Source organism: Strix uralensis, chromosome 2 (genome assembly GCF_047716275.1).
Source record: "Strix uralensis isolate ZFMK-TIS-50842 chromosome 2, bStrUra1, whole genome shotgun sequence".
NCBI lineage: Eukaryota > Metazoa > Chordata > Aves > Strigiformes > Strigidae > Strix > Strix uralensis.
The window spans coordinates 107,412,637-107,425,607 of record NC_133973.1 but is presented as its reverse complement, the minus strand read 5'-3'; positions in this window follow the sequence as shown (position 1 = coordinate 107,425,607).

Sequence of the window (12,971 nt, the reverse complement as noted above, 5' to 3'; positions counted from 1 at the left end):
GTTGATGTATGGGCTGGATAAGCAGACAGTGAGGTGGACTGAAAACTGGCTGAATGGCCAGGCCCAGAGCATGGTGATCAGTGGCACTAAGTTTAGTTGGAGGCCAGTAACTAGCAGTGTAGCCCAGGAGTCAATACTGGGTCCAGTCCTGTTTAACATCATTAACAATCTGGATAATGGGGCAGAGTGTACCCTCAGCAAGTTTGCAGATGACACAAAACTGTGAGGAGTGGCTGATGTGCCAGAAGTTCGTGCTGCCATCCAGAGGGACCGCAACAGGCTGGAGAAATGAGCAGACGGGAACCTCATGTATTTCAACAAGGAGAAGCGCAAAGTCTTGCAGCTGGGGAGAAACAAGCCCAGGCACCAGTACGTGCTGGGGGCTGTTCAGCTGGAAAGCAGCTTGGCAGAAAAGGACCTGAGGGTCCTGGTGGACACCGAGTTGAACATGAGCCAGCAATGTGCCCTTGTAGCAAAGAAAGCGAATGGTATCCTGGGCTGCATTAGACAAAGCATTGCCAGCAGGATGAGGGAGGTGATCCTTCCCCTCTGCTCAGCACTGGTGAGACCATACCTGGAGTGCTGTGTCCAGTGCTCGGCTCCCCAGTCACAAGAGAGACATGAACATACTGGAGAGAGTCTGAAGAAGGACCACAAAGATGATTAAGGGATTGGAGCATCTCATCTCTCCTGTGAGGAAAGGCTGGAGAAAAGAAGGCTCAGAGGGATCTAATCAATGTGTATAGATATGTGAAGGGTGGGTGAAGAGAACACAGGGCCAGGCTCTTTTCAGTGGTGTTCAGCATCAGGACCAGAGGCAATGGGCACAGGAAGTTCCCTCTGAACATCAGGAAATATCTTTTACTGTGAGGGTGACTAAGCACTGGCACAGCTTGGCTGTGGAGTCTCCATCATTGAAGATATTCAAAAGCCGTCTGGACACGGTCCTGGGCAACTGGCTCTAGGTGTCCCTGCTTGAGCAGGGCAGTTAGACCAGATGACCTTCAGAGGTCCCTTCCAACCTCAACTATTCTGTGATTCTTCCTTGAGGTGATGTTGCTATACTAGTTGACACATACCATAATGTTTCTGTAATCAAGTTTGTCAGCTCTTCAAACTTGAAATGATTATATATACATACATACATATATATAGAGAGATATAGATATATATAAAAGGAAAGGGAAGGCGTGTATCCTTTTTCCTTTTTGATATCTTTCAACAATGCCTTCAACAGTGGTTCTTTGCCATGAAAGACTACAGGGATGAATGTGCTTCTTGCGGAATTATATTTCTCATGTTCGTGGGAAAAGGAAAAAGTATTTAAAGAAATTCTGACCACTTTATCTAACTGCATCCAGCAAACAACTATTTTTGAAGTCTGCTGTGTTTAAGAATATTTAACAGTAAAAGCTGATACCTTAGGCTTAATGTAGACTTGCTTTAAAATACAGAGAAGGCTGTCTTCTTCAAAGCTGGTGTTTGAAATGGAAAACACAGAATCACAGAATCGTCTAGGTTGGAAAAGACCTTGAAGATCATCTAGTCCAACCATTAGCCTAACACTGACCGTTCTCAACTACACCATATCCCTCAGCGTTATGTCAACCCGACTCTTAAACACCTCCAAGGATGGGGACTCCACCACTTTCCTGGGCAGCCCATTCCAACGCCTAACAACCCCCTTCTGTAAAGAAATGCTTCCTAATATCTAGTCTAAACCTTCCCTGGCGCAACTCGAGGCCATTCCCTCTTGTCCTATCGCTTGTTACTTGGTTAAAGAGACTCATCCCCAGCTCTCTGCAACCTCCCTTCAGGTAGTTGTAGAGGGCGATGAGGTCTCCCCTCAGCCTCCTCTTCTCCAGACTAAACAACCCCAGTTCCCTCAGCTGCTCCTTGTACGACATGTGCTCCAGACCCTTCACCAGCTTCGTTGCCCTTCTCTGGACATGCTCGAGTAATTCAATGTCCTTTTTGTAGTGAGGGGCCCAAAACTGAACACATTTTGGCAAATATAAAATATTCAAAATAGCTGCTAAATTCACCAAAAGTATGAAAAGATCCTGCTTTTATAGCTCAAAGTTGCTCATTTCTCATCTTAAACAGAGTAAGATGCATTTGTAATACCACGCTATGTAACTACACCTCTTGTGTAAAAATCAGAAAACTTCTTGTTCTATAACTGGTGATACAGGGAAACGTTATAAAGTATGGGGGAGTGGGGGGGGGGGGGGGTGGGGGTGAATAAAAGATTATTACCATCTATTTGTCAAAATGGAAAGACAGCACAGTTTTCACCTGAAAATAAGTTTTGTGGTAATAGTTCATAAGAGAAGCAAGGGTACAGTTAACTCCATTGCACAGGTGAGAAGATGGGCCACAGAAATAGAATGTGAATTAACTTGTGTCTCAGCATGTCATTTCAGCATCTGATAATAAACCCAGATTTTTTTTCCCCAGATGTATTCCTAGTCCCAATTTTGCCCAGAGAAATGAGATGCAATACCTGTTTCTAAAAGTTGCACTGGAAAGTAAGATTTAGCAATATATTTACTAGTAGCAAATTCTTTTTAATAAGAATGAATCATGTTTCCCAGCGAAATGGTTGAGGTATTTCCACTAATTGTTTGTACCCAAATGTTTTCTTAATCTTTGAGTGTTATAATTTGAACACCCTATCTCTTCGAGTGCAAAACTTTGTATTGACTAATCCTGTATGTTTTCTGAGTCCTTTTGAGATTATACTGTGGCAGCAAGATACGAAGTCTTCCTTCCACAAATCAATAGAACTGACAGGGCACATAATACAGATTGCATATAGATCAGTTGAGTTGTTATTTTTATAATACTGGAACTGTTTATGTTGTTTCAGGGATAGATGAAGTCAGGTAGTACTGTTCCAAGGAGCTTAAAATCCTAATTGGATAGTATAAATCTAGAAATACTTGTCAAGAATTGCCTGAAAAGGTACTCTTCCACAAAAGAATCGTGCCAGGATACGGTAACATAGATGCTCTGCAAAGAGAAACTTTGTGATGTGCATTGGGTCCCTTAAATTCCACTAAGAGCAGTTCTACTCCCAGGCCTACAAAGAAGGTTCAGAGATGGCAAGACATGCTATTCAGGTGCAAATGTTTATGAGAATACAGACTTCCATGAGTATTCATGCTGTTTTTCCTTTCTGCAGGCTTTCTTGGGAATGCATTGCTATGCATACAGCTGTGTTCAAAAACAGTAGAGGGAACAGGGTCCTAGTAATTGATGTGAATTTCTTACCTTTATCTGACTGAGTTCTGAGATTACTTTTGTAGTACTCACTCCTCTTTGATACCAGTTCGTGTTGATGTTGCTTTGTATACTGATAACCAATCAAGCTCGTGGCTGAGATAAGGTTTCACAAAGGTCCAGAAGAGAATCAGCAAAACATAGATTTTTACGTGTCTCTCTGAATCCAGGCTTTAAGACCCAAGGATCCAGGCCCCCCCAAGATACCTAATGTGTTAATAGCCACTGTTGCTTTTGGAAGTGGAGTTAACTACTTCCTCTTGCTGTAGTGAGGGACTTGATTGCATAAATAAGTCTGAAACTATGCCACTAAGGTATTTGCAGGAACCCTGTGGCAGAAGATTTGGAACAAATATAAGTGCCTCTTCACTGTTCCTTCCCTTGCCTAGTTCCACAATAAAATACTTTTCAGGTTATTGACATCTTGGATATGGATTTCTAGACAAAAGCTCAAAGGGTTAGGGAGAGCTTTCAGATGTACAGTGACAGACCTTTGCTTTTCTTGAGTGCTTCATGTAAACTCTCTGTTGGGGCAAATCTTGGTGGCTTGAATGTTGAATTTTTGCATGTTGAGTATTTGCAAGAACATAGAGTTGTTAGGACCTGGTCCTTCCTGAACTGGCTTGTACAAGAGCCCTTCTTTTTCTTTTTTTCCCCCATCCACACATTTTAGCTTTTCCTAGCCCCTTTTCCAGCCCTGTGTTGGACCTAAGGAAGTCCACCTGATCTGGCTGCCAAGATGAGTCAGCAGAAGAGCTCTTTATCTGACACTTCCAGGGAAGAGGAATAGTTGCTTAGACACTGGAATTTCCTTTCCTGCAGTCAAGAGAGGTAGGCTGGGGATTAAATGAGATCAAAAGAACATTCTCGTGGGGAGTCATCTGCTAAAATGCCAGAAATTCAGTGTGAAGAGAAGTGCATAAATAAAACTAAGGTCACTTTCCCCTAATTTCAGAACATGTCAAGAAAAAAATTTATATCTTTGTGTATATGTATTTAGGTTGCATTGTGCCTGCAGTCTAATTCAAGATAATACAGGGAGAGCAAAAATAGAAGCCAAGTCACATCCATGGAAAACTCTGGCACGTTTAGCAGACAAGACAGTTCCTAGCTTCAAGAAACATGAAGACTTGAGTCATATTTCTTGGATGTGTTCATTATATTGGCAAGCAGTACATGTTAAAATCCCCATTGTTGAGAAATCTAAATTCCCTTTTGCCTTAAAATATCTGCACTCAGTATAAGATGGCTTATGACCTCTTCATAAGTGAAAAAGTATTATACTGAATAATGATTGCAGTAGTTCGGTGAGGATTTTGTGTGGAAAAAGTGCAGCTCTTGGCCAAAGTAAACTCTGGCAAAATCGAGATTAGCTGGTAGAAGCGGCTTGTTTCATGCAAGCTGGTAGCCTGCTCCAGACAAAGTAATCTTTTCCTGTACATGGGATGGAAATAGTGCTTCCCACTCCGGGGGGACGTCAGGAGAACACATCTATGGAGCGTGAGGCAGCCGGGGCCATGTTCAGACTGCTTGCACCCTAATGCCTGACACAACTCCATCTCTCCATTGTCTGAGGAATCAAGTCTGAGCAGTCTGAATCACTCATGACTAATTTGAATGTAGTAGTTATAACTTCTAAATTAAGCTCCCTGAGTAGGGGGTGTGAACACACCTTCAGACATTACAGTAAAGGGAGGGCCATCTAATTATCTTAAGAGTCTGTATTTTGCCAGAGATTTCTTTAGGAGAGGATTGGGCTGCTTAAAGCCTGTTTCCTCACTTCTCATCTAATTCATGATCTTTTTTCCATCTTCTCTAAAGGCCCATTTTCTCACTGGTATCAAAACAAGTGATACACCAGCCATTTATTTGTCGCAGGCTGACAATTCCCAAATTCTGGGAAACTTTGTCTCTACTTAAAAAGCAATGGTCAACATAATCCTGTCAGCTAAACCCCCTGCGGGAGATGCGTGTCACGCAGCAAAAGAGCTCTGGTGATGCTGTTTGAATGATTTCCTCAAACAGAGTGAGCAGTAGTGACAGATGGCATTTTTTCCTTTTCTCCATGTATTGCTGGAGCTTTTCCTTGCAGAGCCATGCTGGTTGGGATAAGGAAGCAAACCAAGCTGCCTGGAGGCTTCTCAGCAACATCAACACATTGAATCTTGGGGCTCCAGGGAGAGGAGCCAGAACTGGACCAAACAGTGAGGGCAAAACAAAATCCTCTGCATTTGGTCTCTTTGCTGCCGCTGTCCCAGTAGGGTGGGAAGGGAAAAGCCAGTGACTGTAACTCATGGGAAAGCACACCTCTCCCACTCTAGCAGGGCTCTGGTAGAGCTCTACCCTAAATATTTTGTCCCAGGTCACACAGAAAGTCTGATCAGGTGAACCAAGCCAGTTCTATCGGTGAGGAGAGGGAATGGCTGATATCCCCAGCTAATACAGCCATGCAAGTGGGAAGGATCTTCTGGGCTAGTGAGTGTTAAACTGTCAAAAACATTTCTTGTAGCTGCATTGCTGCTCACTGCATTCAGGAGGGTGTTACTCTGCTAAAAAAAATTTCCTGTTTTACTGAAATAGCTCTGTCCTCGCTAGACGTGCTTTGCAGGATAGCACACTGCTATTCCAGTACTGATAAAGCTGTCCTGTTGTGCAGATAGCCTTAACGCTGCTATTCGTTCTCTGTAGAATGGCAATCATAATATTTCTGTTCCCTCACCCTTTGTCCTCATCCTAAGAGCCAGGGATGTCAGATCCATCCTGGGGAAACAGCCAGATCCCTCAGGTTCACCTGTCAATTCGGCTCTGCATCCGTCGCTCCACAATGAGCCTCCCGCTGAGGGCGGTTGTGGGGGAAGGTAGACTGTGACCTTGTGTAGCAATAAACTGCTTAGCCGTGTTTTATTGTTCAGTACCTTATTGTTGCTTTCAGGATTGCTCTGTAAGAAAATAAGTTGCCTTTTAGGGCCATCTCTGTTGCTGCCCTTTGTTTCTCTTCCTTCCTTATTTTCCTGTCTCTGAATGTAGTGACACGCATGATTTATACCAGCACAAACCCTGTTGCATTGACGTAGAAGGATCTGCAGTTTCTGGTGTTAGCCTGACTGGTGAATTGCTCAGGAGCTTGGACTCCTCCTAGAGCCTGGAGTCATTTTGCACTAGAGTAAGTTACACTGCAGTGGTTGCTGCCCAGTTCCTCTTTTGATCTGCATGATCTTGTCTTCATGCAGAGTTGTGCTGGCCTGTAGCCAGGCTCCACTTGCTTCTGTGCTCCAGAAAATATATCTAACACATTCTCCTAGTTAGCTCAATGCTCTACCTAGTCACAGTGTTTTCACCTGGTCCTGGTTTCCTTATCCTCTGAGGAGAGGAATAAGCACAAGTCCTGCAAAACTGTTTTGACCATATACAAAGATGATACTATTACAATGATTGAGCAGAGCTACAAGCAGGATGGCACCTAGAGAAGAACAAGCAGGAGGAGTCAAAGGTGGCCTGCAAGAAGGCTGGAAACAAAACCCTGATCCAGGCACAGCTGGTCTCCCAGCCAGTTAGCCTCTTGCCCAGTGTGGGCCTCCTTTCCCTGTGCCATACACATGTTCCCAGTCACATCAGGTTAAAACGAGGACAGCTTGCTCTAGAAACATGGTTACACAATTTCAGGCATGCCATGGATGCGTTACAAAGCATATGAGGTATTCTGATCCCATGAAGGGTGCATTTAGACAACAGTGTAAATCAGTAATCAATAAAAATTCTAGACACAGTTTCTGTTCAGTATGTCTCATCAAGGCCTTTTGTCATTGTTTAAATTGGGAGAACTTCAGCAAGGCTTTTTATTTTCAATCTGTATGAGTTTGAAAAAGGTGCCTTTTATCAGCAACCTTTATCTGTGCTCTCTCCCAGTCTGTTACCAAAACCTATACTGCAGCAATATATGAAGTCCTGAAAGAGGTGCCCAGCACAGCACAATGTTCAAGTACTAAAAATTAGCTTGAAAATTGCCTAAAATGCATTGCAAACCAGCATTAACTGCATAATGACCCTGGATGGTGCCATGAGACATGGTTGATGCCAGCTAGAGTCAGAAGCAAACAACTGGCAACAAGAATGCCTTTCCCGCTTTCCCAAGTTGGACAATGCGGAGTGTCAGGGAGTGCTACACCCCTGAGTAGGGGTAACATGTATTTGTTGAGTCACTCTTAGCCTGCAGTGTTAAATTGCCTGCAAAGGATAAAACACACTCATTGGCTTATTTACCTTGATGGCAGCATGTAAATCATGCAAAACCCTTCTACCAGGCTGTCAGTGGGGCAGGATCTGGCATACACTTGTCCACTCATTAGACCTTTTGCCCAGAGCATTGGTGGTTCTCACTTAGGACGTGATGCCTGAAGGTGGCTCAGGGCATCCTGAATTGCTCTGACTCTCTTTTTAACTACCAGTAGCTATCCCATGTTCTTTTAAAAGCTGTGAAGAAGACATTTTTTTTTAAAATAAAAAGTCCATATAGGGTGAAGGTGAAAGTCTGCTCAGCTCAGCATGCACCCTCCAACACACTGTCCAACAGGAGCCATAAGCACAGTGGCCAAAAGTGGATTTGTAGGGAAGACCATAGCAGATGGCAGTCATGTGATGATGCTTTCCTGAATACCCTGTGATTATCCAACACTTGTGTAGTGCAAATCAGAAAACAAGTCTCAGCACAAGACCTAAGATGTGAAGTGACCCCCTTGCCCAGAGAAGAAGCCTGGTTGTTAGTGGATTGTCCTGGAGGTAGGTGGTTTGAAACTCTGCAAGCCATGGAGGAGCCTGGTTACCCCGTCCTGGTCAAAAACTGTGTGTGCAGAGCCAAAGTATAAATAAATAAATAGTGCAGGCAACATAGAAGAGGCATCACCACAGCATTTCCACCCCAAAGCAGTAGTGGTTAGCTACAACCCATGAAGCTTTCCAGAAAGCATCATTCAGTCTGCAGCCCATTCCCAAGGGAGTGTTTGGGAAAAGGTATTCAACAGTAGCAGAGGGAATAACTGTTTCAATCCCCATTCCTGGAAAACAGGCAAAGGCATATAGCACTTGTGCAGTAATTTCAGGGTCTTTGGAAAGACTTAAGAAATATTCACATAATTGACTTAGAAGTCCACATTGGCACCAATAAGGGTGTCCATGCCCATCCTCTTCCTCTTGCTGGCACTAGTCTTCCATAAAATCTCATGAGCTGTCCAGACCAGGAACAGATCCAGCTGCAAAACACTGGGGGAAAAAGTATGATCAGCGGTTGTGTTGGCTCTGAGGGGAATGAGGAAAGAAAAAAACTGTCTTTTTTTTTCTAGACAGAAGCCTGAATCCCAGTCTGTACTCTGTGTTTCTGTTGTTCAAGAGAAAGGCTACAGGGTTTGGGAGAGTGGTGGAGTTTTCCTCCGAAACACTTACAGAGGTGTAATTCAGGGTGGCATGCACAGGTACTTAGGCATAATAATATATTTCCCCCTTTTTAAGGACATAAATCACACTACTAATACTTCTTGGCTGGAATATCTGCTTCCGTGTTCGGTGAGGAGAGAAAGAGGCATGGGGATCATACTCTACTAGAAGAATGAAAGTGAAACAACTTTTGTGTTTGGATGGGGCCTGCCTGTCTGTCAGGAGCAGCAGTACAATCTGGGAACTGCTTTGCAGAGCCGCATGTTTCAGACTAATTCTAGGCTGTCAATCCGTGGCAGAGATAGCTTTTGTTATTTTTGGTAATTCTTTTTCTAATGCATTTTGAGGGAGCAAGGTCCTACAGTTGAAGGCATTTTGCTTTTCAACCTATTGAGAAAGTAAAATGTTGCTAATTTCAGTTCCAAGAAGCCTAGATGTATGGCCACATCTTTCATCTCAAAAAGGAGCAGGGGCAAGGCCCGTGCCTTCCAGATTTGCAGAGTGATTGTGGTAGGACACATAATACATCCATCTGTCTTGTAAGTCATGTAAAACCATCTCTCCTTCACTGACAAGTACCTGTTTTTTAAAATGCATAAGTGAAAACAAACAAAAAAAAATGCAAAAAAGAGTGACTTAAACGTAGGTGCAATTGCATCCTTTTAAAGACATTCATTACTGTAGCTAAAAACTTGTTAAAACTTGGAACCAAAACTAGTTATAGTTTTCTTTGGTACAGTCTGAACACTGGGGCTGTGCAGGATAAGGGAGGATCCAGCTCTGTGGAGCACCTTCAGTCCTGTAGCTAGGAAGGAGCTGATCTTGGTAATGAGTTTCTGGACCCAACATAGAGAATGGTCCTTCTCCCCTCCTCAGTGATTGCCTCTACAATGACACCGAGCCTTTCTCCTGTGGTGCAGGCAGAGGCCAGCCTGGGAGTTAGCTGAAAGCATGAATCCTTCTGCCAACTTCACAAGGGGATAGTGAGTGACAGCAACGAGCAGGGACTTGCTTCTTCTCCAGCACTTTGCTACTAAGTGAGGCTGCAACGGCCAAATAACATAAGGCCTCAGCTCCATCCATTCCCCAAGCACTGCTTAGAGGTATTAGAATAAATAATTTTTAAAAAATAAAATTTAGAATAAATAATATTTAATAGTCATAAATAGTATTGCATATACATACGTGGTGCCATTTGAATATGTAGCTGTTGAAATCTGATTTCTAATGTCATTAATTATGTTAATGAAGAAGAAAAACTATTTTTTTTTAACTGCAGGAAACAAACAGCAATTCTGTCTGCGTTCAGATAGGTCGTAAGACATGGGGAAATAGCTACTAGCAACACTACTTGCATTTGCAAGAAGCATTCCTGTTTTTATCCAGTATATTCTAATGAATTTTTCTAATCACGGTAACCCCTTCGTAAATATCCCATGGTGTGGTAGCAGCATTTTAATCAGCAGGTTTTGGGGGAAAGTGAAATACCCAAATTAAGTGATAAGCTTGAGTATCAAGTGTTCTGGGGAATAAGCTGTTTTGGGACAGGGTGACCTTTATGACCACTTTTTGAGATAAGCCCCATAAAAACCTTTTTAAAAACCTCTGCAAATGAAATGAGCTAATGTAGCACTCCACAGGAGAGGACAGACTTGCCGTCAGATGGGAACAAACACCACATGAGAGGAAATACAACTTAGCGGATGCTAATTCGCACCTATAAACTACTGTGAGCAAAAGCAGCTGGGACTGAATTCCCCATGCCTTTTCGACACAGAAAAAATTTGCAGCAATAGTGGCTTAGTCACCCTTAGAGGAAGGCTCGCAGGGAGGAACTGAACAGAAGCAGGGAGAGAAGAGGAGACCCGGGATTTAAGTCTAGCAGCAGCACCAGGAAGTCTGGCTGTAGATGTCCAGAAAGGTGCTACTGCCTCTGCTTCTGCTCCCACCGATACTGTGGTAGTGCAGCTGCGTGGTGGAGCACACTTCTGTTTCAGCAACGAAATGGCATGTAATCAGTGAGGAATCTTGCTAAAACCTGGTTGATTATTATTATTGTTATTGTGGTTGCTCTCTGATAAACCTGTTTTAAGCATGCTAACCTCTCCACTGTGCATGCCCAGCAAACGCACTTGATGTTAATCTTAAGTGATATATTCCTGGGTGTGCTTTGAGTCTTCACAGCAGTTTTTGCTTGGAAAGGAGTGGGACACTTGAGAGGGTCAAGCTGCAGCCTGCCCCAACCCTTCACAAAGTTTAGAGGACTTGTGGTGCTGGGCTTCTTACCTCTGATGTGTAGGTTGGCTCACCAACTCCTCTTCCCTCCTGAATTCTGGCTCATCTTGGGCAGCAATCAGTCCTTTCTATTTTTCCTTGCGAAATTCCCTGTAACGGCTTCAGAGCTTGAATGCAAACACCTTTGTTCGAAATGCAAAATGACAGCAGCAGATGCCTTTATAGACAGCAAAAGGCTTGAAGAAGGGCAGAGTAAATAAACAGCAAAAATTAAATATATAATATCGCCCACAGAGAGGAGCTTTCTCTTCAAAATGAAGCAATTAACATGTATGGACTCATTCTGCCGGGCTGGGAGGAAGCAGGAGGCACGTTATTTAAACGAATTGCCATGTAGCCTGTGATTATCATTAGGATTCATTCAAACCCAGGCATTCAGTAAAGCTTCTGCTCTGCGGCTGGCTCTGTGCTGCCTCTCTATCAGTACCTATTGTTTCATAATCTCGCCATACTCGACGCTTTTTTTATCCCAACCAAGTCTGCCTTGTTTATTACCCTCCCCAGTGACTAAGCCTAAGCGTGTTAACAATGCATGGTTTCATTTGGCCCTTTTTCTCATGTTAGCTGAAAGAGAGAAGTCTTCTCCCCTAATTGCAGAGGATCTCTTCAGCTTTGCAATTTCTGTATTGAAAGCTTGTTTAGGGGAAGGCGCGGGGATATACATAAATCTGAGTACTCACTGACAGGGGAGATAATTGCCCTCTCCCTCCAAGCATGGCAGAGCCTTCCTAAACAGCTCTGCACAGGCAAGTCTCTGTGAGACGGACAGGAACCTCGCACATGGCTCAGCAGCCACAGGTTCTCTTCCTCCATCCCAGCCAGATGGTTTCCCTCTGCTAACAGCAGCCCAGCTCTCCAGGGCCAGATCTGGCCATTCCCGGCTGCGCTCTGCCCAGGCAGCTCCCACATGGGGTCTGCATTTGAGCGGGATGGGGATGCACTGCTGAGGGCAGAGCTTGCCCATTGCACAGGCACCATCTCCACATGCTTCCCACAGGGAAGGAATCACTTTGGGATGATTCCCCTCTCCCTTGCAAGAAGATGGTGCCTGTCTCAAATATTTCCAGGTTTTAATTTTTTTTCTCCCTCTGTTCTGATTCAGACCAAAACCAAAATCTTTTTGTTGCTTTGAGAGCATGACCTGACTGAGGGGGAATCTGGCTTCCCAAATATCAGGGGGAGCAGCCTGGTCATCTCCAAGCAGCTCCAGACCTTGCATGGCTACTTTCCCCGTGGCACCTTTGCGATGCCCCCTGCACTCACAGCATCCTGCAGCAGGTGGTTTGCAACACCAGGAATTCCATCCCTGCCCAAGCCCCAGCATGCTTCAATCTCCCTCAGTATCTTCCTTCACCCTTTCTCCTCTTCCACGAATGTCTGTGCCTCCCATCATGGGCTGAGCACATCCAGCACCCAGGTCACCCCACCACGTGAACACGCAGACTCACCATCACTCACTTCTGTCCTTCTGCCAGGAACAGGCTGCAAAACCACCTGTCCCTCCTGCAGAAAGCTGGCCCCGTTGCCTTCCACAAAACCTCTGCATCTCTCCTATCGAAACCTCAAAATGACGTTTTCAGGAGGAATTTGGAGCATCCCTTGGCGTGGATTAAACTGATTGGAGCTCGGTTGTGTTTTGCCTTTCTGCACGCTGTGCTTCAAAGATGCACTCTTCACAGTGTCAAAGCCTCTCCACCCACGTTTGAAATGAAAGTGCAGCACTAGGTACATAAAATATAAAATGTAACATAAACAAATATGTATTTAATATATAATGTGTCTATGTAAACAAAAATGATATAGATTATATAAATCTATATATACACATGTACAACTTTTACATATGAAACATATATTGATACTATATAATAACAAACACAAATCTATACTTCTATACTATGTTCATATATTTACATTTATAACGATGTATATTATGACTATGCAATATACTTGAGTCAATGATT